Source organism: Pseudophryne corroboree, chromosome 5 (genome assembly GCF_028390025.1).
Source record: "Pseudophryne corroboree isolate aPseCor3 chromosome 5, aPseCor3.hap2, whole genome shotgun sequence".
NCBI classification, from domain to species: domain Eukaryota; kingdom Metazoa; phylum Chordata; class Amphibia; order Anura; family Myobatrachidae; genus Pseudophryne; species Pseudophryne corroboree.
In genome coordinates, this window is record NC_086448.1 from 574,963,942 (window position 1) to 574,990,913 (window position 26,972).

Consider the following 26,972-nt stretch of genomic DNA (forward strand, 5'->3'; position numbering starts at 1 on the left):
TGAGTCAACCCAGCTGTAGACCATCTGTTCAGCATAGTCCCTGGTAACAGTCTCCAATTTAGACTTTTTAAACTTGATCAGGTCAGCTATATATTTGTCAATTTGAGATGAAAGTTTCTCAACTCAGTTTACTGAATCATCACTTCTTAGTTTACTTATGTGAAGCAGTTCAAAGAGGGTAATTCAGAGTTGATTGTAGATGTGCTAAATTTAGCACATTAACGATAATTTACTCTGACATGCGGGGGACGCCCAGCATGGGGCTAGTCTGCCCTGCATGTCAGGCCCTACCCCCCCACGTTACAAGTACAAAAGCATCGCACAGCGGCGATGCTTTTGTATTTGTCAAGTAGCTCCCTACCTGTGCAGCTCCTGCGCGCTGGCAGAGAGCTTCTTGTCGCTTCCCAGGTTGCAGCGGCTGCGTGTGATGTCATGTAGCTGCCACGGCCCGCCCCCCCGAATGGTCCGGGCATGCCTGAGTTGCCCGGACCGTGCCCCCAAAATGGCGGCCAATCGCTGTCAGCCTGCCTCCTACCGCCCAGCGAACGCCTCTGCTTGTCAATCAGGCAGAGGCGATCGCTGGGCTGAGATGCCGATAGCATCTCTAGCATGCACATGCGCACTACGGCACATGCGCAGTTCAGACTTGATTGCCCGCTGTGCAAAAACACACAGCTGCGATCAGGTCTGAATTAGCCCCAAAGTCACTGATCTGTTCCTTAATCAGATTCAGTTCTTTAGAGGACTCATCAATCACAAGTAAAATAAGGTTGAACGAGCATTTATTTAAAACGCCGGCCCATTTGCAACAAAAGTGAGGAGTATACCTCCTTATTGTCAGGATGTTTCTGATTCTAAATCCTCTAGGGATCATTTTTTTTCATGAAAATAATCAGAGCGTTTCACGGCAAGAATATTATAATCTACTTCTTGTTTTTTTATTTTGAGTAATGGACTAAAAAGTTGCTCAGAGGAGTCTAACCCAGCTGCAGTAGTGGCTAGTTTCTCTTTCACCAAGATTGCATCCACATCTGAATCTAAAGGGGGGTACACACGGAGCGATAATCTAAGCAATCTGACTAGATTGCTTAGATTTTCAGCAACATCGCTCCGTGTGTAGCCCCCTCAGCGATAGCGTTGCGCGGCCCCACACATCGCTATCGCTGCTGCTAGATTGGCCTGCATGCAGGCCAATCTAGCGGGTCGCTCACTTCACCCGCTGGGTGAAATGAGCGCCCCCCCCCCCCGTCTCCCCTTGCACGCTCAGCACAGATCACGCTGTGCTGAGCGCCGGGAGAGATGTGTGCTGAGCGGTTCGCTCAGCACACATCTCTCCCAAATCGGGCCGTGAGTACTGGCCTTTAGAAGGTGAGGGAGGGAGATGTTGCTAAAGCCACGCCTCTAACAGTCTCTGTATCATCATGTGTAGACATTTTCTGTATCAGTCTGCAAGTATAATTGCAATTCCCAAAAAGTGCTCCGTGCAGTAGCAGCTAATTCCAATTCAAAGTGTCAAGTGTATATAGCAGCCACAGTTAAAAACAAGAAATTAAAGTGCAGAATCATGGTATTAAAAAGTCACAGAACAATGGGAATCAATGTCAGGTGCCTTGACCAATATATATATATTCACAAAGGTGCAAGAATATTACTAAATGTTAATCCAGTAAATGATGTTTGTTTATTGAATTAAAGGTTTGTTACCACTCTACAACATTGGTGAGTGTATCCCTTCATTAAACTATATATATATATATATATATATATAACAGGGGATGGCAGTTAATTTCTATAGGAGGCCACATGAAAAATCTGAACTGTGTTGGAGGGCCGAACCAATGATAACTTGAACTTAATTATGCTCAGTATATAATAAAAGCACAAACCTACTTTTTAATGTCATTTTTTTCAGCTATTGGCTTGTAATGTGCACTGTATGACAGGTTGCTGTCCCATTGCTGCAAGACTCACCCTGGATGCCGGTCTGACGGGATCTCTAAAGCACCCCGAAGTTCAAGCAGGAAGTGACAGGGCAAAGCCGTCTCCTGCAGGATACACGTCATCAGGCGCTGGTTGCTAGGGACCCAGGGGGCGGGGACCGCCGGCAGTGACTGCCCGTGCACTGCGGCTCTGTAGCTTGCGACTGGCGGGCAGTCACTGGGCCTCATTTGTTAAACTGCATCTTTGTGACCTAGCGATACAGCACATAGGGGGACATTTACTAAGCAGTGATAAGAGCGGAGAAGTGAGCCAGTGGAGAAGTTGCCCATGGCAACCAATCAGCACTGAAGTAACATCTATAATTTGCATACTATAAAATGATACAGAGCTGCTGATTGGTTGATGAGGAAATTTCTCCACTGGCTCACTTCTCCGCTCTTATCACTGCTTAGTAAATGTACCCCAGTATGTGGTGCAGGGAGTCTGTGGGCGGAGCGCCGCGGGTGCCGTGTGTGTGAGATTAAGGGGGGGGGGGGGGGGCGTGTGACTGGAATAAATACGTGGGCCGGACAGGGATTTCTAAAGGGCCGTATGTGGCCCGCGGGCTGTACTTTGCCCAGGTCTGATATATAATATTAATGTTTCAATTGTAAATTGTCTTCTGGATACAACATAATACAGAATGTGAGATCTTACCTTATATCCCCATGGACACCACCACTGTGCTTGTGAGCGCATTCTAGCCGATTCCCACCACGCAGCCGCGGCTCCCAGAGGTGATGTCATCGCAGGCAGTGCGATGTACGTCAAGGAGTCCATTCACCATGACAACCCCAATGCAGAGTAAACTACAAACACTAGGAAAGGATGCAAGGTATTTAAAATATAATACTATACACAAGGAAAAATGTTACTTAGAGACAAAAGATGTCACAGTAACAGCTGCATAGGCAAAATGCACATAAGTGTTATCTGAGGGCACAATAATGAAACATACAACAAACTATCATATCTGTAAAGCAAGTAACTGCATCAACACAGAAAACTCAGGTATTCAATGATTTTTTAAATGCAAAAATTATATATAATCAGGTGAAACAGGACAAAGGTATCATGTCATTTAAACCCCTCGGGTTGATAGTATCCAGACCAGTGGCGGAACTTGAAAGTGGTGGGCCCTGGTGGAAAAATATGCTTTGGGCCCCCTCCCTTCTAGGCCCTATGCTGAGTACATAGTATTTCACACATTAGTGCATCATGTGAATCAGGTGCCCTTTTAATTGAATAATAACAATCTGTGTCCCCATTAAACTTTAAACTAGAGGGTAATGGGTATAAGGTGACAGGGTGGCAGAGGGCGAAAATCAGGGGATCCGGTTTCTAGGTCGACAAGACTTAGGTCAACAGTGTCTAGGTCGACCACTATTGGTTGACAGTAAGTAAGGTCAACAAAGTTTCTAGGTCGACAGGGACTCTAGGTCGACATGACAAAGGGTTGACATGAGTTCTTTACATTTTTATTTTTTTTTAAACTTTTTCATACTTTACGATCCACGTGGACTACAATTGGGAACGGTAACCTGTGCCGAGCGCAGCGGTAGCAGAGTGAGGTAACTTGCCCGAAGCATGGCGAGCGAACGCGGTGCACTAATCGGAGTTCCCGGTCACTGTACCGAGAAAACGACACCAAAAAAAGTGAAAAAACTCATGTCGTCCTTTTGTCATATTGACCTAGTACATGTCAACTTAAAGTCCCTGTCGACCTAGAAACCATGTTGACCTACTTACTGTCGACCTAGACACTGTCGATCTAAGTGTGGTCGACCTTGCATACCACACCCCTGCAGGCTGGGAGCCAGGTAGTGAATGCATTCAGGAATCTCCATTAGACTGCTACACAAGCACGTTTGGATCTATTTGTGAATTCCACTGTGGAGGTTTCTATTGTCAACATATTTTTAAAAAAACAAACGTCTGTTGTACTATTATGATAAAATTTTATATATGAAGTTTTCTCCACCTAATTGAGTTGGATATAAAAGTCCCCTAGTTTTTACAGGTTTTTAAGGATCTTTATATGGCCATCTTGGATACACTTGCCAACAAGTTTTTGTGATCAAATCTCCCGGTTGTTCAGTAAAAGTGACACATGGAGGTAGCTGTCTGACCATTGGTGTATACTAATTGCAATTCCATTGTTTGGTCTCGATATTTGTGGAGAACTGCCCTTGATGAAGTCATAATGATGAAACATGTAGGTTTTGTCAGCTATGAGATAGTAATCTAAATTGTGAAGATTTTCCCTTTATGAGCTCACACCTTGTTATGGTATGGGAGGATCTAATTTGCCATCAACACGTTCTGGATACCTCTCACTGATATATAGCAATTTTATCTCTGTACAACATTTTTTAATGTGTATGTTACAAACTGTGTCAATAAACCAATTGGTACTAATTGGCCCTTGTGTCCTTCTATTTGGGTGATTTTTCTGGTGAGGGGATATCTGTTCTAGGATCCCAGGAGAATAAACTGTGCAACGATTTCTTCAATCTACAGTCTGCACCAATTGGGTCCATTATTTTGGAAGATTTGAAGATTTAATATCCAATGAATATAGCACACTTGGGAATTTTTTTTTCTATGCGTATTTGAGGTCTTACAACAGAGATCTCTCCCACAGTGCTGCTTTCATCTGTGTGCAAGACAAGGATATTGTTGTATATATATATATATATATATATATACCAAGAAATACCCTATTTAGTTGCGCTCGGATAAATAAGTCTGCAACCTAAAAGAGATCACCTGCTAGTGGAGATCAAGCAATAACAATCACAATAAATTCCTTAGGTGCGCCAATATACTCAGGATATATTTTAAAATTATCCTCTATGGACCTAATGTCCCTTTTCTTACAACACCAATGTCGATATATTTTTAAAATGTATTCAAATGTACATATAAAACATTTACATAAAACCCAAACAGCATAATACAATGAATAATATCAACAAGACCTGTCTATTGATGCAGAGGCTGGATGTTCATGCACTTTGCCCTTACGGGAGTGTGCTCACAAAAAAAGATCCACTGTATATTTTCAGGTCGTTTAAATTACCCAACGCGTTTCATCCTTTAGGTTGGACTTCTTCAGGGGTATATAGCAATGTTAGGATGTATTTGAGAGTAGATCTACACAATGACATTCATAATGGTCCTGGATTCTGATAGGAAACTCTATGATCCGTTTTGATGTCCTATCTCTAAACGTAAATTATAGGTGAATTACTCCATAGTCAGAAATCGCTGTAGGCTTGATCTCCACTCAGACGTTTCTAGTACTAGGGAATAGTCAGTTTCCATCCACAGATATAGTAATGTTGTCTTGTAGACACTGTGTCAGATCAAGCCTACAGAGATTTCTGACTATGGAGTAATTCACCTATAGTTTACGTTTAGAGATAAGACATCAAAACGGATCATAGTTTCCTATCAGAATCTACGACCATTATGAATGTCATTGTGTAGATCTACTCTCAAATACATCCTAACATTGCTATATACCCCTGAAGAAGTCCAACCTAAAGGACGAAACGCGTTGGGTAATTTAAACGACCTGAAAATATACAGTGGATCTTTTTTTGTGAGCACACTCCCGTAAGGGCAAAGTGCATGAACATCCAGCCTCTGCATCAATAGACAGGTCTTGTTGATATTATTCATTGTATTATGCTGTTTGGGTTTTATGTAAATGTTTTATATGTACATTTGAATACATTTTAAAAATATATCGACATTGGTGTTGTAAGAAAAGGGACATTAGGTCCATAGAGGATAATTTTAAAATATATCTTGAGTATATTGGCGCACCTAAGGAATTTATTGTGTGATAGATAGATAGATAGATAGATAGATAGATAGATAGATAGATAGATAGATAATGTAACACGGTTATGGAAATAAGGACTCGCAAGGCAGGTTTTCTGGTTACAACCACAGTGTTTTTACTGGCATCAGTCACTGTAGCACAGCATACTCAGGCTTGGGCCTGGTCACACAGGTACATAGAGAAAATAAACAGACAAACACAAAAGGACCTAGCACGTCCCATGCTCAAAAGTAATTCTGCTGCAGTGGATTGCAGCTACACATGCCATACTCTCCTGTCACGGCCAATGTCCACAGTCCCTGGTGCTACACACTCAGCCCTGCTCACTGGCCTACTAACAGGCATCAGCACAATGCATTGTGGGTAAAAGGCATTTTTAAACCCCTCTCCTACACCTGACTTCCTGCTGTCTCTGGGTGAGCTGGAAAACCTGGACCTCTGTTTCGCCAGCTACAGCTGTACAATTTAGAAAGCCTGGAATTATAAACTTCCACTACAGGTGCAGAATGTGCAGGCCTTGTTTTCTTCTCCCTTACAGGGAGCTGATTCCACCAGAATGTGGGTAAATGTGGTGAGACACAAGCCCTCTCACTACAATATATATATATATATATATATATATGGTTTTCCATAGAAGTGGTGGGGTTCATATATTCATAATGGGGATATAGCAGTGTCTCCTTAGGATTGCAGCAAGCAGGGCCGGTGCAAGGTTTCTTAGCACCCTAGGCAAAACTTCAGCCTCCTGCCCCCCCCCTCCCCCCGTCCCCCCATACTTATTTTTCAGCCAGGCACTGCCGACAGTGGCGAGGCTATGTAGTGCTGTCATCCTGGAATGCTGTGTGCGTGTGTCTGGTACCTACAGTCACTACTGGTGTCCTGCATGGGAGACAATGGCATACATACAGTCCATAGTCCCCTGTTAATATTAATCGTTTCTAGAGTCGGCAGTGCCCCAACCAGACCAGGCTCCAGCCACAGGGGAGGACGCACTCAGTGTGACCAGTACAGTCACAATCACACTAACCTGAGTCCATATGGTTCTGCTCAGGGACTCTTTGCTGTTAGTGGGTCTCCTGTTGGTTGCCCATGCTTCCACAAAGAGTTGCAGGGATGGATAAGCTGGTGAAGCTGTGACACAGGATCTGGTCACATGAAGGGTGAGAGGGACACAAGACCTTGGGGCATGAGTGGGGTGGTGGGAGAGGGAGGAGGGACACAGGACTTGGGGACATGAGGGGGAATGACATGTGGACATGAGGGCAGTGCCGTAACTAGACATTTTAGCGCTGTGTGCAAAGTAGGGCATCAGCCCCCTGTGTATGCAAAACAGGTGCAGTGCGCGCGCAAAAAATATAGGGGCATGGCTTCATGGGGAAGGGGTGTGGCCACACAATAATACCAATTCATATTACATATTACAGTAGTCGCCATCATTCAAATTACGATGCACAGTAGCGCCACTACACCAGGTAGAGCCCCTTTTACACATTATGGCAGAGTGCATCCCCTTTTTACACATTACGGCAGACAGCGTTAACTTTTTACTAGTGATGAGCGGGTTCGGTTCCTCGGAATCCGAACCCCCCCGAACTTCACCCATTTTACACGGGTCCGAGGCATACTCGGATACTCCAGTATTGCTCGGTTAACCCGAGCGCGCCCGAACGTCATCATCCCGCTGTCGGATTCTCGCGAGATTCGGATTCTATATAAGGAGCCGCGCGTCGCCGCCATTTTTCACTCGTGCATTGGAAATGATAGTGAGAGGACGTGGCTGGCGTCCTCTCACTTTGTGTCAGAACTTTCAGGGGGCTGCAAATATATTTATTCTGGGGATCAGCAGTATTATAGGAGGAGTACAGTGCAGAGTTTTGCTGACCAGTGACCACCAGTATTATACGTTCTCTACCTGAAAAACGCTCCATATCTGTGCTCAGTGTGCTGCATATATCTGTGCTCACACTGCTTTATTGTGGGGACTGGGGACCAGCAGTATTATATAGTAGAGATGAGCGCCGGAAATTTTTCGGGTTTTGTGTTTTGGTTTTGGGTTCGGTTCCGCGGCCGTGTTTTGGGTTCGACCGCGTTTTGGCAAAACCTAACCGAATTTTTTTTGTCGGATTCGGGTGTGTTTTGGATTCGGGTGTTTTTTTCCAAAAAACCTAAAAAACAGCTTAAATCATAGAATTTGGGGGTCATTTTGATCCCAAAGTATTATTAACCTCAAAAACCATCATTTCCACTCATTTTCAGTCTATTCTGAATACCTCACACCTCACAATATTATTTTTAGTCCTAAAATTTGCACCGAGGTCGCTGGATGACTAAGCTAAGCGACCCTAGTGGCCGACACAAACACCTGGCCCATCTAGGAGTGGCACTGCAGTGTCACGCAGGATGTCCCTTCCAAAAAACCCTCCCCAAACAGCACATGACGCAAAGAAAAAAAGAGGCGCAATGAGGTAGCTGTGTGAGTAAGATAAGCGACCCTAGTGGCCGACACAAACACCGGGCCCATCTAGGAGTGGCACTGCAGTGTCACGCAGGATGTCCCTTCCAAAAAACCCTCCCCAAACAGCACATGACGCAAAGAAAAAAAGAGGCGCAATGAGGTAGCTGTGTGAGTAAGATAAGCGACCCTAGTGGCCGACACAAACACCGGGCCCATCTAGGAGTGGCACTGCAGTGTCACGCAGGATGTCCCTTCCAAAAAACACTCCCCAAACAGCACATGACGCAAAGAAAAAAAGAGGCGCAATGAGGTAGCTGTGTGAGTAAGATAAGCGACCCTAGTGGCCGACACAAACACCGGGCCCATCTAGGAGTGGCACTGCAGTGTCACGCAGGATGTCCCTTCCAAAAAACCCTCCCCAAACAGCACATGACGCAAAGAAAAAAAGAGGCGCAATGAGGTAGCTGTGTGAGTAAGATAAGCGACCCTAGTGGCCGACACAAACACCGGGCCCATCTAGGAGTGGCACTGCAGTGTCACGCAGGATGTCCCTTCCAAAAAACCCTCCCCAAACAGCACATGACGCAAAGAAAAAAAGAGGCGCAATGAGGTAGCTGTGTGAGTAAGATAAGCGACCCTAGTGGCCGACACAAACACCGGGCCCATCTAGGAGTGGCACTGCAGTGTCACGCAGGATGTCCCTTCCAAAAAACCCTCCCAAAACAGCACATGGCGCAAAGAAAAAAAGAGGCGCAATGAGGTAGCTGTGTGAGTAAGATAAGCGACCCTAGTGGCCGACACAAACACCGGGCCCATCTAGGAGTGGCACTGCAGTGTCACGCAGGATGTCCCTTCCAAAAAACCCTCCCCAAACAGCACATGACGCAAAGAAAAATTAAAGAAAAAAGAGGTGCAAGATGGAATTGTCCTTGGGCCCTCCCACCCACCCTTATGTTGTATAAACAGGACATGCACACTTTAACCAACCCATCATTTCAGTGACAGGGTCTGCCACACGACTGTGACTGATATGACGGGTTGGTTTGGACCCCTACCAAAAAAGAAGCAATTAATCTCTCCTTGCACAAACTGGCTCTACAGAGGCAAGATGTCCACCTCATCATCATCCTCCGATATATCACCGTGTACATCCCCCTCCTCACAGATTATCAATTCGTCCCCACTGGAATCCACCATCTCAGCTCCCTGTGTACTTTGTGGAGGCAATTGCTGCTGGTCAATGTCTCCGCGGAGGAATTGATTATAATTCATTTTAATGAACATCATCTTCTCCACATTTTCTGGATGTAACCTCGTACGCCGATTGCTGACAAGGTGAGCGGCGGCACTAAACACTCTTTCGGAGTACACACTTGTGGGAGGGCAACTTAGGTAGAATAAAGCCAGTTTGTGCAAGGGCCTCCAAATTGCCTCTTTTTCCTGCCAGTATAAGTACGGACTGTGTGACGTGCCTACTTGGATGCGGTCAGTCATATAATCCTCCACCATTCTTTCAATGTTGAGAGAATCATATGCAGTGACAGTAGACGACATGTCCGTAATCGTTGTCAGGTCCTTCAGTCCGGACCAGATGTCAGCATCAGCAGTCGCTCCAGACTGCCCTGCATCACCGCCAGCGGGTGGGCTCGGAATTCTGAGCCTTTTCCTCGCACCCCCAGTTGCGGGAGAATGTGAAGGAGGAGATGTTGACAGGTCGCGTTCCGCTTGACTTGACAATTTTCTCACCAGCAGGTCTTTCAACCCCAGCAGACTTGTGTCTGCCGGAAAGAGAGATCCAAGGTAGGCTTTAAATCTAGGATCGAGCACGGTGGCCAAAATGTAGTGCTCTGATTTCAACAGATTGACCACCCGTGAATCTTTGTTAAGCGAATTAAGGGCTCCATCCACAAGTCCCACATGCCTAGCGGAATCGCTCCGTGTTAGCTCCTCCTTCAATGTCTCCAGCTTCTTCTGCAAAAGCCTGATGAGGGGAATGACCTGACTCAGGCTGGCAGTGTCTGAACTGACTTCACGTGTGGCAAGTTCAAAGGGCATCAGAACCTTGCACAACGTTGAAATCATTCTCCACTGCGCTTGAGACAGGTGCATTCCACCTCCTATATCGTGCTCAATTGTATAGGCTTGAATGGCCTTTTGCTGCTCCTCCAACCTCTGAAGCATATAGAGGGTTGAATTCCACCTCGTTACCACTTCTTGCTTCAGATGATGGCAGGGCAGGTTCAGTAGTTTTTGGTGGTGCTCCAGTCTTCTGTACGTGGTGCCTGTACGCCGAAAGTGTCCCGCAATTCTTCTGGCCACCGACAGCATCTCTTGCACGCCCCTGTCGTTTTTTAAAAAATTCTGCACCACCAAATTCAAGGTATGTGCAAAACATGGGACGTGCTGGAATTTGCCCATATTTAATGCACACACAATATTGCTGGCGTTGTCCGATGCCACAAATCCACAGGAGAGTCCAATTGGGGTAAGCCATTCCGCGATGATCTTCCTCAGTTGCCGTAAGAGGTTTTCAGCTGTGTGCGTATTCTGGAAACCGGTGATACAAAGCGTAGCCTGCCTAGGAAAGAGTTGGCGTTTGCGAGATGCTGCTACTGGTGCCGCCGCTGCTGTTCTTGCGGCGGGAGTCCATACATCTACCCAGTGGGCTGTCACAGTCATATAGTCCTGACCCTGCCCTGCTCCACTTGTCCACATGTCCGTGGTTAAGTGGACATTGGGTACAACTGCATTTTTTAGGACACTGGTGAGTCTTTTTCTGACGTCCGTGTACATTCTCGGTATCGCCTGCCTAGAGAAGTGGAACCTAGATGGTATTTGGTAACGGGGGCACACTGCCTCAATAAATTGTCTAGTTCCCTGTGAACTAACGGCGGATACCGGACGCACGTCTAACACCAACATAGTTGTCAAGGCCTCAGTTATCCGCTTTGCAGCAGGATGACTGCTGTGATATTTCATCTTCCTCGCAAAGGAATGTTGAACAGTCAATTGCTTACTGGAAGTAGTACAAGTGGGCTTACGACTTCCCCTCTGGGATGACCATCGACTCCCAGCAGCAACAACAGCAGCGCCATCAGCAGTAGGCGTTACACGCAAGGATGCATCGGAGGAATCCCAGGCAGGAGAGAACTCGTCAGAATTGCCAGTGACATGGCCTGCAGGACTATTGGCATTCCTGGGGAAGGAGGAAATTGACACTGAGGGAGTTGGTGGGGTGGTTTGCGTGAGCTTGGTTACAAGAGGAAGGGATTTACTGGTCAGTGGACTGCTTCCGCTGTCGCCCAAAGTTTTTGAACTTGTCACTGACTTATTATGAATGCGCTGCAGGTGACGTATAAGGGAGGATGTTCCGAGGTGGTTAACGTCCTTACCCCTACTTATTACAGCTTGACAAAGGCAACACACGGCTTGACACCTGTTGTCCGCATTTCTGTTGAAATACTTCCACACCGAAGAGCTGATTTTTTTGGTATTTTCACCAGGCATGTCAGTGGCCATATTCCTCCCACGGACAACAGGTGTCTCCCCGGGTGCCTGACTTAAACAAACCACCTCACCATCAGAATCCTCCTGGTCAATTTCCTCCCCAGCGCCAGCAACACCCATATCCTCCTCATCCTGGTGTACTTCAACACTGACATCTTCAATCTGACTATCAGGAACTGGACTGCGGGTGCTCCTTCCAGCACTTGCAGGGGGCGTGCAAATGGTGGAAGGCGCATGCTCTTCACGTCCAGTGTTGGGAAGGTCAGGCATCGCAACCGACACAATTGGACTCTCCTTGTGGATTTGGGATTTCGAAGAACGCACAGTTCTTTGCGGTGCTTTTGCCAGCTTGAGTCTTTTCAGTTTTCTAGCGAGAGGCTGAGTGCTTCCATCCTCATGTGAAGCTGAACCACTAGCCATGAACATAGGCCAGGGCCTCAGCCGTTCCTTGCCACTCCGTGTGGTAAATGGCATATTGGCAAGTTTACGCTTCTCCTCCGACAATTTTATTTTAGGTTTTGGAGTCCTTTTTTTACTGATATTTGGTATTTTGGATTTGACATGCTCTGTACTATGACATTGGGCATCGGCCTTGGCAGACGACGTTGGTGGCATTTCATCGTCTCGGCCATGACTAGTGGCAGCAGCTTCAGCACGAGGTGGAAGTGGATCTTGATCTTTCCCTAATTTTGGAACCTCAACATTTTTGTTCTCCATATTTTAATAGGCACAACTAAAAGGCACCTCAGGTAAACAATGGAGATGGATGGATACTAGTATACAATTATGGATGGACTGCCAAGTGCCGACACAGAGGTAGCTACAGCCGTGGACTACCGTACTGTACTGTGTCTGCTGCTAATATAGACTGGTTGATAATGAGATGTAGTATGTATAAAGAAGAAAGAAAAAAAAAAAACCACGGGTAGGTGGTATACAATTATGGATGGACTGCCGAGTGCCGACACAGAGGTAGCTACAGCCGTGGACTACCGTACTGTACTGTGTCTGCTGCTAATATAGACTGGTTGATAATGAGATGTAGTATGTATAAAGAAGAAAGAAAAAAAAAACCACGGGTAGGTGGTATACAATTATGGATGGACTGCCGAGTGCCGACACAGAGGTAGCTACAGCCGTGGACTACCGTACTGTACTGTGTCTGCTGCTAATATAGACTGGATGATAATGAGATGTAGTATGTATAAAGAAGAAAGAAAAAAAAACCACGGGTAGGTGGTATACAATTATGGATGGACTGCCGAGTGCCGACACAGAGGTAGCTACAGCCGTGGACTACCGTACTGTACTGTGTCTGCTGCTAATATAGACTGGATGATAATGAGATGTAGTATGTATAAAGAAGAAAGAAAAAAAAACCACGGGTAGGTGGTATACAATTATGGATGGACTGCCGAGTGCCGACACAGAGGTAGCTACAGCCGTGAACTACCGTACTGTGTCTGCTGCTAATATAGACTGGTTGATAATGAGATGTAGTATGTATAAAGAAGAAAGAAAGAAAAACCACGGGTAGGTGGTGTACAATTATGGATGGACTGCCGAGTGCCGACACAGAGGTAGCTACAGCCGTGGACTACCATACTGTACTGTGTCTGCTGCTAATATAGACTGGATGATAATGAGATGTAGTATGTATAAAGAAGAAAGAAAAATAAAAACCACGGGTAGGTGGTATACAATTATGGATGGACTGCCGAGTGCCGACACAGAGGTAGCTACAGCCGTGAACTACCGTACTGTGTCTGCTGCTATAATAGACTGGTTGATAATGAGATGTAGTATGTATAAAGAAGAAAGAAAAAAAAACCACGGGTAGGTGGTATACAATTATGGATGGACTGCCGAGTGCCGACACAGAGGTAGCTACAGCCGTGGACTACCGTACTGTACTGTGTCTGCTGCTAATATAGACTGGTTGATAATGAGATGTAGTATGTATAAAGAAGAAAGAAAAAAAAAACCACGGGTAGGTGGTATACAATTATGGATGGACTGCCGAGTGCCGACACAGAGATAGCTACAGCCGTGGACTACCGTACTGTACTGTGTCTGCTGCTAATATAGACTGGATGATAATGAGATGTAGTATGTATAAAGAAGAAAGAAAAAAAAAACCACGGGTAGGTGGTATACAATTATGGATGGACTGCCGAGTGCCGACACAGAGATAGCTACAGCCGTGGACTACCGTACTGTACTGTGTCTGCTGCTAATATAGACTGGATGATAATGAGATGTAGTATGTATAAAGAAGAAAGAAAAAAAAAAACACGGGTAGGTGGTATACAATTATGGATGGACTGCCGAGTGCCGACACAGAGATAGCTACAGCCGTGGACTACCGTACTGTACTGTGTCTGCTGCTAATATAGACTGGATGATAATGAGATGTAGTATGTATAAAGAAGAAAGAAAAAAAAAACCACGGGTAGGTGGTATACAATTATGGATGGACTGCCGAGTGCCGACACAGAGATAGCTACAGCCGTGGACTACCGTACTGTACTGTGTCTGCTGCTAATATAGACTGGATGATAATGAGATGTAGTATGTATAAAGAAGAAAGAAAAAAAAAACCACGGGTAGGTGGTATACAATTATGGATGGACTGCCGAGTGCCGACACAGAGATAGCTACAGCCGTGGACTACCGTACTGTACTGTGTCTGCTGCTAATATAGACTGGATGATAATGAGATGTAGTATGTATAAAGAAGAAAGAAAAGAAAAACCACGGGTAGGTGGTATACAATTATGGATGGACTGCCGAGTGCCGACACAGAGGTAGCTACAGCCGTGAACTACCGTACTGTGTCTGCTGCTAATATAGACTGGTTGATAATGAGATGTAGTATGTATAAAGAAGAAAGAAAAAAAAACCACGGGTAGGTGGTATACAATTATGGATGGACTGCCGAGTGCCGACACAGAGGTAGCTACAGCCGTGGACTACCGTACTGTACTGTGTCTGCTGCTAATATAGACTGGATGATAATGAGATGTAGTATGTATAAAGAAGAAAGAAAAATAAAAACCACGGGTAGGTGGTATACAATTATGGATGGACTGCCGAGTGCCGACACAGAGGTAGCTACAGCCGTGAACTACCGTACTGTGTCTGCTGCTAATATAGACTGGTTGATAATGAGATGTAGTATGTATAAAGAAGAAAGAAAAAAAAACCACGGGTAGGTGGTATACAATTATGGATGGACTGCCGAGTGCCGACACAGAGGTAGCTACAGCCGTGGACTACCGTACTGTACTGTGTCTGCTGCTAATATAGACTGGTTGATAATGAGATGTAGTATGTATAAAGAAGAAAGAAAAAAAAAACCACGGGTAGGTGGTATACAATTATGGATGGACTGCCGAGTGCCGACACAGAGATATCTACAGCCGTGGACTACCGTACTGTACTGTGTCTGCTGCTAATATAGACTGGATGATAATGAGATGTAGTATGTATAAAGAAGAAAGAAAAAAAAACCACGGGTAGGTGGTATACAATTATGGATGGACTGCCGAGTGCCGACACAGAGGTAGCTACAGCCGTGAACTACCGTACTGTGTCTGCTGCTAATATAGACTGGTTGATAATGAGATGTAGTATGTATAAAGAAGAAAGAAAGAAAAACCACGGGTAGGTGGTATACAATTATGGATGGACTGCCGAGTGCCGACACAGAGGTAGCTACAGCCGTGGACTACCGTACTGTACTGTGTCTGCTACTAATATAGACTGGATGATAATGAGATGTAGTATGTATAAAGAAGAAAGAAAAATAAAAACCACGGGTAGGTGGTATACAATTATGGATGGACTGCCGAGTGCCGACACAGAGGTAGCTACAGCCGTGAACTACCGTACTGTGTCTGCTGCTAATATAGACTGGTTGATAATGAGATGTAGTATGTATAAAGAAGAAAGAAAAAAAAACCACGGGTAGGTGGTATACAATTATGGATGGACTGCCGAGTGCCGACACAGAGGTAGCTACAGCCGTGGACTACCGTACTGTACTGTGTCTGCTGCTAATATAGACTGGATGATAATGAGATGTAGTATGTTTAAAGAAGAAAGAAAAAAAAAACCACGGGTAGGTGGTATACAATTATGGATGGACTGCCGAGTGCCGACACAGAGGTAGCTACTGCCGTGGACAACCGTACTGTACTGTGTCTGCTGCTAATATAGACTGGATGATAATGAGATGTAGTATGTATAAAGAAGAAGGAAAAAAAAACCACGGGTAGGTGGTATACAATTATGGATGGACTGCCGAGTGCCGACACAGAGGTAGCTACAGCCGTGATCTACCATACTGTGTCTGCTGCTAGTATAGACTGGATGATAAATAATGATATAAAAAATATATATATATCACTACTGCAGCCGGACGGACCTGCTGGACACTGTCTGTCAGCAGAATGAGTTTTTTAATTTTTATAGAATAAAAAAACACCACACAAGTCACACGACGAGTGTACTTTTTCAGGCAGACATTCAATCACAATATACTATACTGGTGGTCAGTGTGGTCAGGTCACTGGTCACAGTGGTCAGTGGTCAGTCACACTGGCAGTGGCACTCTGGCAGCAAAAGTGTGCACTGTTTAATATGTACTCCTGGCTCCTGCTATAACCTATAACTGCTCCCCAGTCTCCCCCACAATTAAGCTGTGTGAGCACAGTCAGATATTATACATAGATGATGCAGCACACTGGGCTGAGCACAGATATGGTATGTGAGTGTGACTGAGTCACTGTGTATCGTTTTTTTCAGGCAGAGAACAAGAACAGAACGGATTATTAAATAATAATAAATTATAAAACTGCACTGGTGGTCAGGTCACTGGTCATCAGTCACTAGTATAACTCCTCCTAAGCTCCAGTAAGTAAATGAAGTGTCTCACTCTCACTCTCCTATCTATTTTAATTTCTAAACGGAGAGGACGCCAGCCACGTCCTCTCCCTATCAATCTCAATGCACGTGTGAAAATGGCCGCGACGCGCGGCTCCTTATATAGAATCCGAGTCTCGCGATAGAATCCGAGCCTCGCGAGAATCCGACAGCGTGATGATGACGTTCGGGCGCGCTCGGGTTAACCGAGCAAGGCGGGAAGATCCGAGTCGCTCGGACCCGTGTAAAAAAACATGAAGTTCGGGCGGGTTCGGATTCAGAGAAACCGAACCCGCTCATCTCTATTATATAGGAGGAGTACAGTGCAGAGTTTTGCTGACCAGTGACCACCAGTATTATACGTTCTCTGCCTGAAAAACGCTCCATATCTATGCTCCGTGTGCTGCATATATCTGTGCTCACACTGCTTTATTGTGGGGACTGGGGACCAGCAGTATTATATAGGAGGAGTACAGTGCAGAGTTTTGCTGACCAATTGCCACCAGTATTATACGTTCTCTGCCTGAAAAACGCTCCATATCTGTGCTCAGTGTGCTGCATATATCTGTGCTCACACTGCTTTATTGTGGGGACTGGGGACCAGCAGTATTATATAGGAGGAGTACAGTGCAGAGTTTTGCTGACCAGTGACCACCAGTATTATACGTTCTCTACCTAAAAAACGCTCCATATCTGTGCTCAGTGTGCTGCATATATCTGTGCTCACACTGCTTTATTGTGGGGACTGGGGACCAGCAGTATTATATAGGAGGAGTACAGTGCAGAGTTTTGCTGACCAGTGACCACCAGTATTATACGTTCTCTGCCTGAAAAACGCTCCATATCTGTTCTGCATTGTAGTATATAGTAGGAGTACAGTGCATAATTTTGCTGACCACCAGTATATAATATATAGGAGTACGGTACAGAAGGCCACTGCTCTACCTACCTCTGTGTCGTCAAGTATACTATCCATCCATACCTGTGGTGCATTTCAGTTTTGCACAGTTTGCTGACCACCAGTATATAATATATAGCAGTACGGTACAGTATGCCACTGCTCTACCTACCTCTGTGCCGTCAAGTATACTATCCATCCATACCTGTGGTGCATTTCAGTTTTGCACAGTTTGCTGACCACCAGTATATAATATATAGCAGTACGGTACAGTAGGCCACTGCTCTACCTACCTCTGTGTCGTCAAGTATACTATCCATCCATACCTGTGGTGCATTTCAGTTTTGCACAGTTTGCTGACCACCAGTATATAATATATAGCAGTACGGTACAGTAGGCCACTGCTCTACCTACGTCTGTGTCGTCAAGTATACTATCAATCCATACCTGTGGTGCATTTCAGTTTTGCACAGTTTGCTGACCACCAGTATATAATATATAGCAGTACGGTACAGTAGGCCACTGATCTACCTACCTCTGTGTCGTCAAGTATACTATCCATCCATACCTGTGGTGCATTTCAGTTGTGCGCAGTATATATAGTAGTAGGCCATTGCTATTGAAACTGGCATATAATTCCACACATTAAAAAATGGAGAACAAAAATGTGGAGGGTAAAATAGGGAAAGATCAAGATCCACTTCCACATCGTGCTGAAGCTGCTGCCACTAGTCATGGCCAAGACGATGAAATGCCTTCAACGTCGTCTGCCAAGGCCGATGCCCAATGTCATAGTAGAGAGCATGTAAAATCCAAAACACAAAAGTTTAGTAAAATGACCCAAAAATCTAAATTAAAAGCGTCTGAGGAGAAGCGTAAACTTGCCAAGATGCCATTTACGACACGAAGTGGCAAGGAACGGCTGAGGCCCTGGCCTATGTTCATGGCTAGTGGTTCAGCTTCACATGAGGATGGAAGCACTCATCCTCTCGCTAGAAAAATGAAAAGACTCAAGCTGGCAAAAGCACAGCAAAGAACTGTGCGTTCTTCTAAATCACAAATCCCCAAGGAGAGTCCAATTATGTCGGCTGCGATGCCTGACCTTCCCAACACTGGACGGGAAGAGGTGGCGCCTTCCACCATTTGCACGCCCCCTGCAAGTGCTGGAAGGAGCACCCGCAGTCCAGTTTCGGATAGTCAAATTGAAGATGTCACTGTTGAAGTACACCAGGATGAGGATATGGGTGTTGCTGGCGCTGAGGAGGAAATTGACAAGGAGGATTCTGATGGTGAGGTGGTTTGTTTAAGTCAGGCACCCGGGGAGACACCTGTTGTCCGTGGGACGAATATGGCCATTGACATGCCTGGTCAAATTACAAAAAAAATTCACCTCTTCGGTGTGGAATTATTTTGACACAAATGCGGACAACAGGTGTCAAGCCGTGTGTTGCCTTTGTCAAGCTGTAATAAGTAGGGGTAAGGACGTTAACCACCTCGGAACATCCTCCCTTATACGTCACCTGCATCATAAGTCAGTGACAAGTTCAAAAACTTTGGATGACAGCGGAAGCAGTCCACTGACCACTTAATCCCTTCCTCTTGTAACCAAGCTCCTACAAACCACACCACCAACTCCCTCAGTGTCAATTTCCTCCTTACCCAGGAAAGCCAATAGTCCTGCAGGCCATGTCACTGTCAAGTCTGACGAGTCCTCTCCTGCCTGGGATTCCTCCGATGCATCCTTGAGTGTAACGCCTACTGCTGCTGGTGCTGCTGTTGTTGCTGCTGGGAGTCGATCGTCATCCCAGAGGGGAAGTCAGAAGACCACTTGTACTACTTCCAGTAAGCAATTGACTGTCCAACAGTCCTTTGCGAGGAAGATGAAATATCACAGCAGTCATCCTGCTGCAAAGCGGATAACTCAGGCCTTGGCAGCCTGGGTGGTGAGAAACGTGTTTCCGTTATCCACCGTTAATTCAAAGGCAACTACAGACTTGATTGAGGTACTGTGTCCCCAGTACCAAATACCATCTAGGTTCCATTTCTCTAGGCAGGCGATATCGAAAATGTACACAGACCTCAGAAAAAGAGTCACCAGTGTCCTAAAAAATGCAGTTGTACCCAATGTCCACTTAACCACGGACATGTGGACAAGTGGAGCAGGGCAGACTCAGGACTATATGACTGTTACAGCCCACTGGGTAGATGTATTGCCTCCCGCAGCAAGAACAGCAGCGGCAGCACCAGTAGCAGCATCTCGCAAATGCCAACTCGTTCCTAGGCAGGCTACGCTTTGTATCACCGCTTTCCAGAAGAGGCACACAGCTGACAACCTCTTACGGAAACTGAAGAACATCATCGCAGAATGGCTTACCCCAAATGGACTCTCCTGGGGATTTGTGACATCGGACAACGCCAGCAATATTGTGTGTGCATTACATCTGGGCAAATTCCAGCACGTCCCATGTTTTGCACATATATTGAATTTGGTGGTGCAGAATTATTTAAAAAACGACAGGGGCGTGCAAGAGATGCTGTCGGTGGCCAGAAGAATTGCGGGACACTTTAGGCATTCAGCCACCGCGTGCTGAAGACTGGAGCACCAGCAAACACTCCTGAACCTGCCCTGCCATCATCTGAAGCAAGAGGTGGTAACGAGGTGGAATTCAACCCTATATATGCTTCAGAGGATGGAGGAGCAGCAAAAGGCCATTCAAGCCTATACATCTGCCTACGATATAGGCAAAGGAGGGGGAATGCACCTGACTCAAGCACAGTGGAGAATGATTTCAACATTGTGCAAGGTTCTGCAACCCTTTGAACTTGCCACACGTGAAGTCAGTTCAGACACTGCCAGCCTGAGTCAGGTCATTCCCCTCATCAGGCTTTTGCAGAAGAAGCTGGAGATATTGAAGGAGGAGCTAAAACAGAGCGATTCCGCTAGGCATGTGGGACTTGTGGATGGAGCCCTACATTCGCTTAACCAAGATTCACGGGTGGTCAATCTGTTAAAATCAGAGCACTACATTTTGGCCACCGTGCTCGATCCTAGATTTAAAACCTAAGTTGGATTTCTCTTTCCGGCAGACACAAGTCTGCAGAGGTTCAAAGACCTGCTGGTGAGAAAATTGTCAAGTCAAGCAGAATGTGACCCGTCAACAGCTCCTCCTTCACATTCTCCCGCAACTGGGGGTGCGAGGAAAAGGCTAAAAATTCCGAGCCCACCCGCTGGCGGTGATGCAGGGCAGTCTGGAGCGAGTGCTGACATCTGATCCGGACTGAAGGACCTGCCAACGATTACTGACATATCATCTACTGTCACTGCATATGATTCTCTTACCATTGAAATAATGGTGGAGGATTATATGAGTGACCGCATCCAAGTAGGCACGTCAGACAGTCCATACGTATACTGGCAGGAAAAAGAGGCAATTTGGAGGCCCTTGCAGAAACTGGCTTTATTTTACCTAAGTTGCCCACCCTCCAGTGTGTACTCCGAAAGAGTGTTTAGTGCAGCCGCTCACCTTGTCAGCAATCGGCGTACGAGGTTACTTCCAGAAAATGTGGAGAAGATGATGTTCATCAAAATGAATTATAATCAATTCCTCCGTGTAGACATTCACCAGCAATTGCCTTCAGAAAGTACACGGGGACCTGAGATGGTGGATTCCAGTGGGGACGAATTAATAATCTGTGAGGAGTGGGATGTACACAGTTAAAGGGGTGAGGAATCGGACGATGAGGAGGAGGTGGACATCTTGCCTCTGTAGAGCAAGTTTGTGCAAGGAGAGATTGATTGCTTCTTTTTTGGTGGGGGCCCAAACCAACCAGTCATTTCAGTCACAGTTGTGTGGCAGACCCTGTCGCTGAAATGATGGGTTTGTTATAGTGTGCATGTCCTGTTTATACAACATAAGGGTGGGTGGGAGGGCCCAAGGACAATTCCATCTTGCACCTCTTTTTTCTTTCATTTTTCTTTGCATCATGTGCTGTTTGGGGACTATTTTTTTGAAGTGCCATCCTGTCTGACACTGCAGTGCCACTCCTAGATGGGCCAGGTGTTTGTGTTGGCCACTTCTGTCGCTTAGCTTAGCCATCCAGCGAGCTTGGTGCACCTCTTTTTTTCTTTGCATCATGTGCTGTTTGGGGACTATTTTTTTGAAGTACCATCCTGCCTGACACTGCAGTGCCACTCCTAGATGGGCCAGGTGTTTGTGTCAGCCACTTCTGTCACTTAGCTTAGCCATCCAGCGACCTTGGTGCACCTCTTTTTTTCTTTGCATCATGTGCTGTTTGGGGACTATTTGTTTGAAGTGCCATCCTGTCTGACACTGCAGTGCCACTCCTAGATGGGCCAGGTGTTTGTGTCGGCCACTTGGGTCGCTTAGCTTAGTCACACAGCTACCTCATTGCGCCTCTTTTTTCTTTGCATCATGTGCTATTTGGGGACAATTTTTTTAATTTGCCATCCTGTCTGACACTGCAGTGCCACTCCTAGATGGGCCAGGTGTTTGTGTCGGCCACTTGGGTCGCTTAGCTTAGTCATCCAGCGACCTCGGTGCAAATTTTAGGACTAAAAATAATATTGTGAGGTGTGAGGTGTTCAGAATAGACTGAAAATGAGTGGAAATTATGTTTATTGAGGTTAATAATACTAAGGGATCAAAATGACCCCCAAATTCTATGATTTAAGCTGTTTTTGAGGGTTTTTTGTAAAAAAAAACCCGAATCCAAAACACACCCGAATCCGACCAAAAATTTTCAGGGAGGTTTTGCCAAAACGCGTCCGAATCCAAAACACGGCCGCGGAACCGAATCCAAAACCAAAAGACAAAACCCTAAAAATGTCCGTTGCACATCACTACTTTTTACACATTACGGCAGACAGCGTCCCCTTTTTACACATTACCGCAGACAGCATCCCCTTTTTACACATTACGGCAGACAACGCCCCCCTTTTTACACATAACGGGAGACTGCGTCCCCTTTTTACACATAACGGCAGACTGAGTCCCCTTTTTACACATTACGGCAGACTGAGTCCCCTTTTTACACATTACGGCAGACAGCGTCCCCTTTTTTACACATTACGGCAGACAGCGTCCCCTTTTTACAAATTACGGCAGACAGCATCCCCTTTTTACACATTACGGCAGACAGCATCCCCTTTTTACACATTACGGCAGACAGCATCCCCTTTTTACACATTACGGCAGACAGCGCCCCCTTTTTACACATTACGACAAACAGCGTCCCCTTTTTTTACACATTACGACAGACAGCGTCCCCTTTTTACACATAACGACAGACAGCGTCCCCCTTTTACACATTACGGCAGACAGCGCCCCCTTCTTACACATTACGGTAGACTGCGTCCCCCTTTTTACACATTACGGCATGGGGAGGGAGGAGAGGCATGGGGAAGAGGTGAGGGAAGGGGAGGGGAAGAGACATGGGGAGGGAAGAGGTATGTAAGAGAGAAAGCGAGGGGGGAGAAATGTTGAGAGAGAGACATGGCAGCCTCATACTTACCAGGCTCCTCTTCTGCAGCTAGCAGCCCGGCGACCTCCTGAGCAGGTCCCGAGCTGTAAGACAGCGCTGAGCTGCAGTACCGTCCAGGGGTTAAGTGCATATGATCAGCACCGCGGGGTGCTTGATTGTGTGCCCCGCATCTCCATCCTGGTAAGCAGCAGTCCGCGCTGCTTCCGGGTATTGGGGCCAGGGTCTGACTCTTGACGCTGGGGAGGGGAGAGGGATGCGGCGGCAGGGACGTGGCGGGTATACATGGGAGGATGCAGGGGAGAGGATGCTGGCACCTAGCCGCACCGCAGGCAGCAACAAATAAGCCCTGTCAGCGGGCAGCACATGCTTAAATTGCTTAGCGGTGAATCCGCTACTGATGCGGCCGGCCCTTTGTTTGTGCCAGCGGATGCGCCCACAGTGCAGATGCGCTGTGTGCAACGCACCGCTAGCACACACCTAGTTACGGCCCTGCATGAGGGCGATGGGGAGTTGGGAGGAGGGACACTGGACATGAGTGGGTGTGGCACAGGACCTTGGCACATGAGGGGGGAAGAGGGTTACACAAGACATGAGGGGGAAAGGTGAGGAGAGACACAGGACCTGTGCATATGAGGGGGAGAGGGTGACATGGGAAATGGGGTGTGTGGGCACAAGACCTGGAGGCATGAGGGACACAAGACCTGGGGACATGACCTGGGGTCATGAGGGACACAGGATTTAGGGTATTGACACAGGGCCATGGCACATGAGGGGGGTGGAGAGGGGGAGTTGGGACACAGGACCTGGGAACATGAGGGGGGAGGGGGTGTCACAGGACATGGGGATATAAGGGGGCGGAGAGTGGAAGGGGGGACACATGACTGGGGACTTAAGGGTGGGTGACACAGGACCTGGGCACCTGAGGGGGGAGGGGGTGTCACGGTACATGAGGGGGTGGAGAGGGGGAGGGGGACACAGGACCTGGGGACTTGAGGGGGGGTGACAGAGGAGCTTGGCACCTCAGTGGGGGGAAGGGGGTGTCACGGGACATGGGGACATGAGGGGGGTGGAGAGGGTGAGGAGGGACACATGACCTGGGGACTTGAGGGGGGTTGACCAAGGACCTGGGCATTGGAGGGGGGAAGGGGGTGTCACAGACATGGGGACATGAGGGGGGTGGAGAGGGTGAGGAGGGACACATGACATGGGGATTTTAAGGGGGGGGTGACACAGGACCTGGGCACCTGAGGAGGAGGGGGTGTCATGGGACATGAGGGGGTGGAGAGGGGGAGGGGGGACACATGACATGGGGACTTTAAGGGGGGGAACACAGGACCTGGCCACCTGAGGGGGGAAGGGGGTGTCACAGGACATGGGGACATGAGGGGTGAGAGGGAGCGTGACACTAGACAAAAGGGGGAGAGGGAAGAAGGGACACAGGAGCTGGGCACATGAGGGGGTGCCACGGGACATGAGGGGGAGGAGGGACACATGACCTGGGTACATGAGGGGTGGGAGAGCATCACGGATCATGGGAACATGACGGGTGGAGAGGGGGAGGAGGAACACAAGTTGTCAGTGTCACACAACCTGGGGACATGAGGGGGGGTAACAGAGGACCTGGGGAAAATCGGGGAGAAGGGGGGCCGCAGTATAGGGGGCCACAGTATACCGAACCGCTGTGGCGGTCTTGCGCTGTACGAGCCGGGGGTGGGGGGGGGGGGGGTAGGCAGCGGCGGTGGCTTCTTGGCGGTGGGCGGGCAGCAGCGACGGTATCTTACCTCACCTCGGCTGAGTTTCTTTTCCTCCGGCCGGCGGCGAGAACACTGCAGACTTGCGCCTCTTCAGAAGCTGACGTCGATGGGCGGGTACAGATGCTCTGCCCTCCTTTGGTGCCTGTGACTGAGGCTGTCAGCGCTGCACCCTCTCTCCCTGGTGCTGATTTGTAGGCTGGGAGTCACTTGTGCCTGACTCCCTGAGGAGCTGTGTGGTCACATACACTGCTCCTGCTGCCAATAGAAAGCTATTTCAGAGTTTTTTTCTTCTAGGCAGCCGTAGCAGGCCGCCCTCAGGTACCGCCGCCCGTAGGCAGCTGCCTAAAGCTGCCTAGTGGAAGCGCCGGCCCTGGCAGCAAGGAGACTCGGAATTGGGAAAGGTACCAGGGGGTAAATTTACTAAGATGGGAGTTCTATTTAAGAAGAGATGTTGCCCATAGTAACCATCAGATTCTACTTCTCATTTATCTAGCACCTTCTAGAAGATAATACCTGGAATCTGATTGGTTGCTATAGGCAACATCCCATCTTAAATAGAACTCCCATCTTAGTAAATATACCCCCAGGTATCTATTTATCCAGTGCTATTTTAGTTGTTTTTGTTCCGGAGGGAAGGCATTAATACTGTAGTACATAGAAGGCACTCTAGTACACTTCATGCAGAAATGTTTCACTAATTGACTCAAGATTATTAATATTAGATAAATGGGAAGTGAGTACATTTTTGAAGCCTTCCTTACAATGACAAGAGGCATACAGCTATTTCCACTTCACAAAGAAAAAAAAAAAAGATTTGCACCAGATCAGCCTTGGCAGACATCAGTTCTCATCCGATACTGTTAATGGAGTAAAACTGAAAAACAAGCAACATTTTTCTTTTATCCTTACTTACCCTAACACAATGTTCTTTCCAAAACTATACAGTGAATGAGTGTAGGACAGGAAGAGAATTACAGAGATCACTACTGCACAAGAAGATAAGCAAGTTGTTTAGTATTTGTATTTTTTAATTTTATCAAGTCATGTGATGGGAGAAAAACAAAGCTAGGACTATACTTTTAGATATTATGTGACATTATATTATTGCAACTATAGGGGGGTACACACGGAGAGATTTTTGCTTAATTTCTAATAGTGATGAGCGGGTTCGGTTTCCGAGAAACCGAACCCCCCCGAGCATTACCTTTTTTACACGGGTCCGAGCCATACTCGGATTCTCCCGTATGGCTCGGTTAACCCGAGCGCGCCCGAACATCATCATCCCGCTGTCAGATTCTCGCGAGATTCGGATTCTATAAGCAGCCGCGCGTCGCCGCCATTTTCACACGTGCATTGGAGATGATAGGGAGAGGACGTGGCTGGCGTCCTCTCCGTTTAGTAGAAGACAGTTGATTTGATTGCTTGTTTATTACTATAATTGTGGGGAGGATTGGGGAGCAGCTGTTAGGAGGAGTACAGTGCAGAGTTTAGTTTTTATCCGTTCTCTGACTGAAAAAAACGCTCCATACCATATCTGTGCTCAGTGTGCTGCATGATATATCTGTGCTGAGTGCTCACACTGCTTAATTGTGGGGACTGGGGAGCAGCTATAGCAGAAGTACAGTGCAGAGTTTTGCTAACAGTGACCACCAGTATACGTTTGTCTGCCTGAAAAACACTCCATATCTGTGCTCACAGTGTGCTGCTTTATTGTGGGGACTGGGGACCACCAGTATAATTAATATTATATAGGAGGAGTACAGTGCAGAGTGCACTGATGTACCTACCTCTGTGTCGTCATCCATTAAGTATACTATCCATCTACATTCCTATACCTGTGGTGCATTTTAGTTTAGCAGTTTGCTGACAGTGTCCACCAGGTCCAGTATACTATATATAGCAGTACGGTAGGCCACTGCTGTACCTACCTCTGTGTCGTCACTCATCATCCATTAAGTATACTATCCATCCATCTACATTGTATACCTGTGGTGCCTTTTTTTTAGACTAGTTTAGCAGTTTACTGACAGTGTCCACCAGGTCCAGTATACTGTATATAGCAGTACGGTAGGCCACTGCTGTACCTACCTCTGTGTC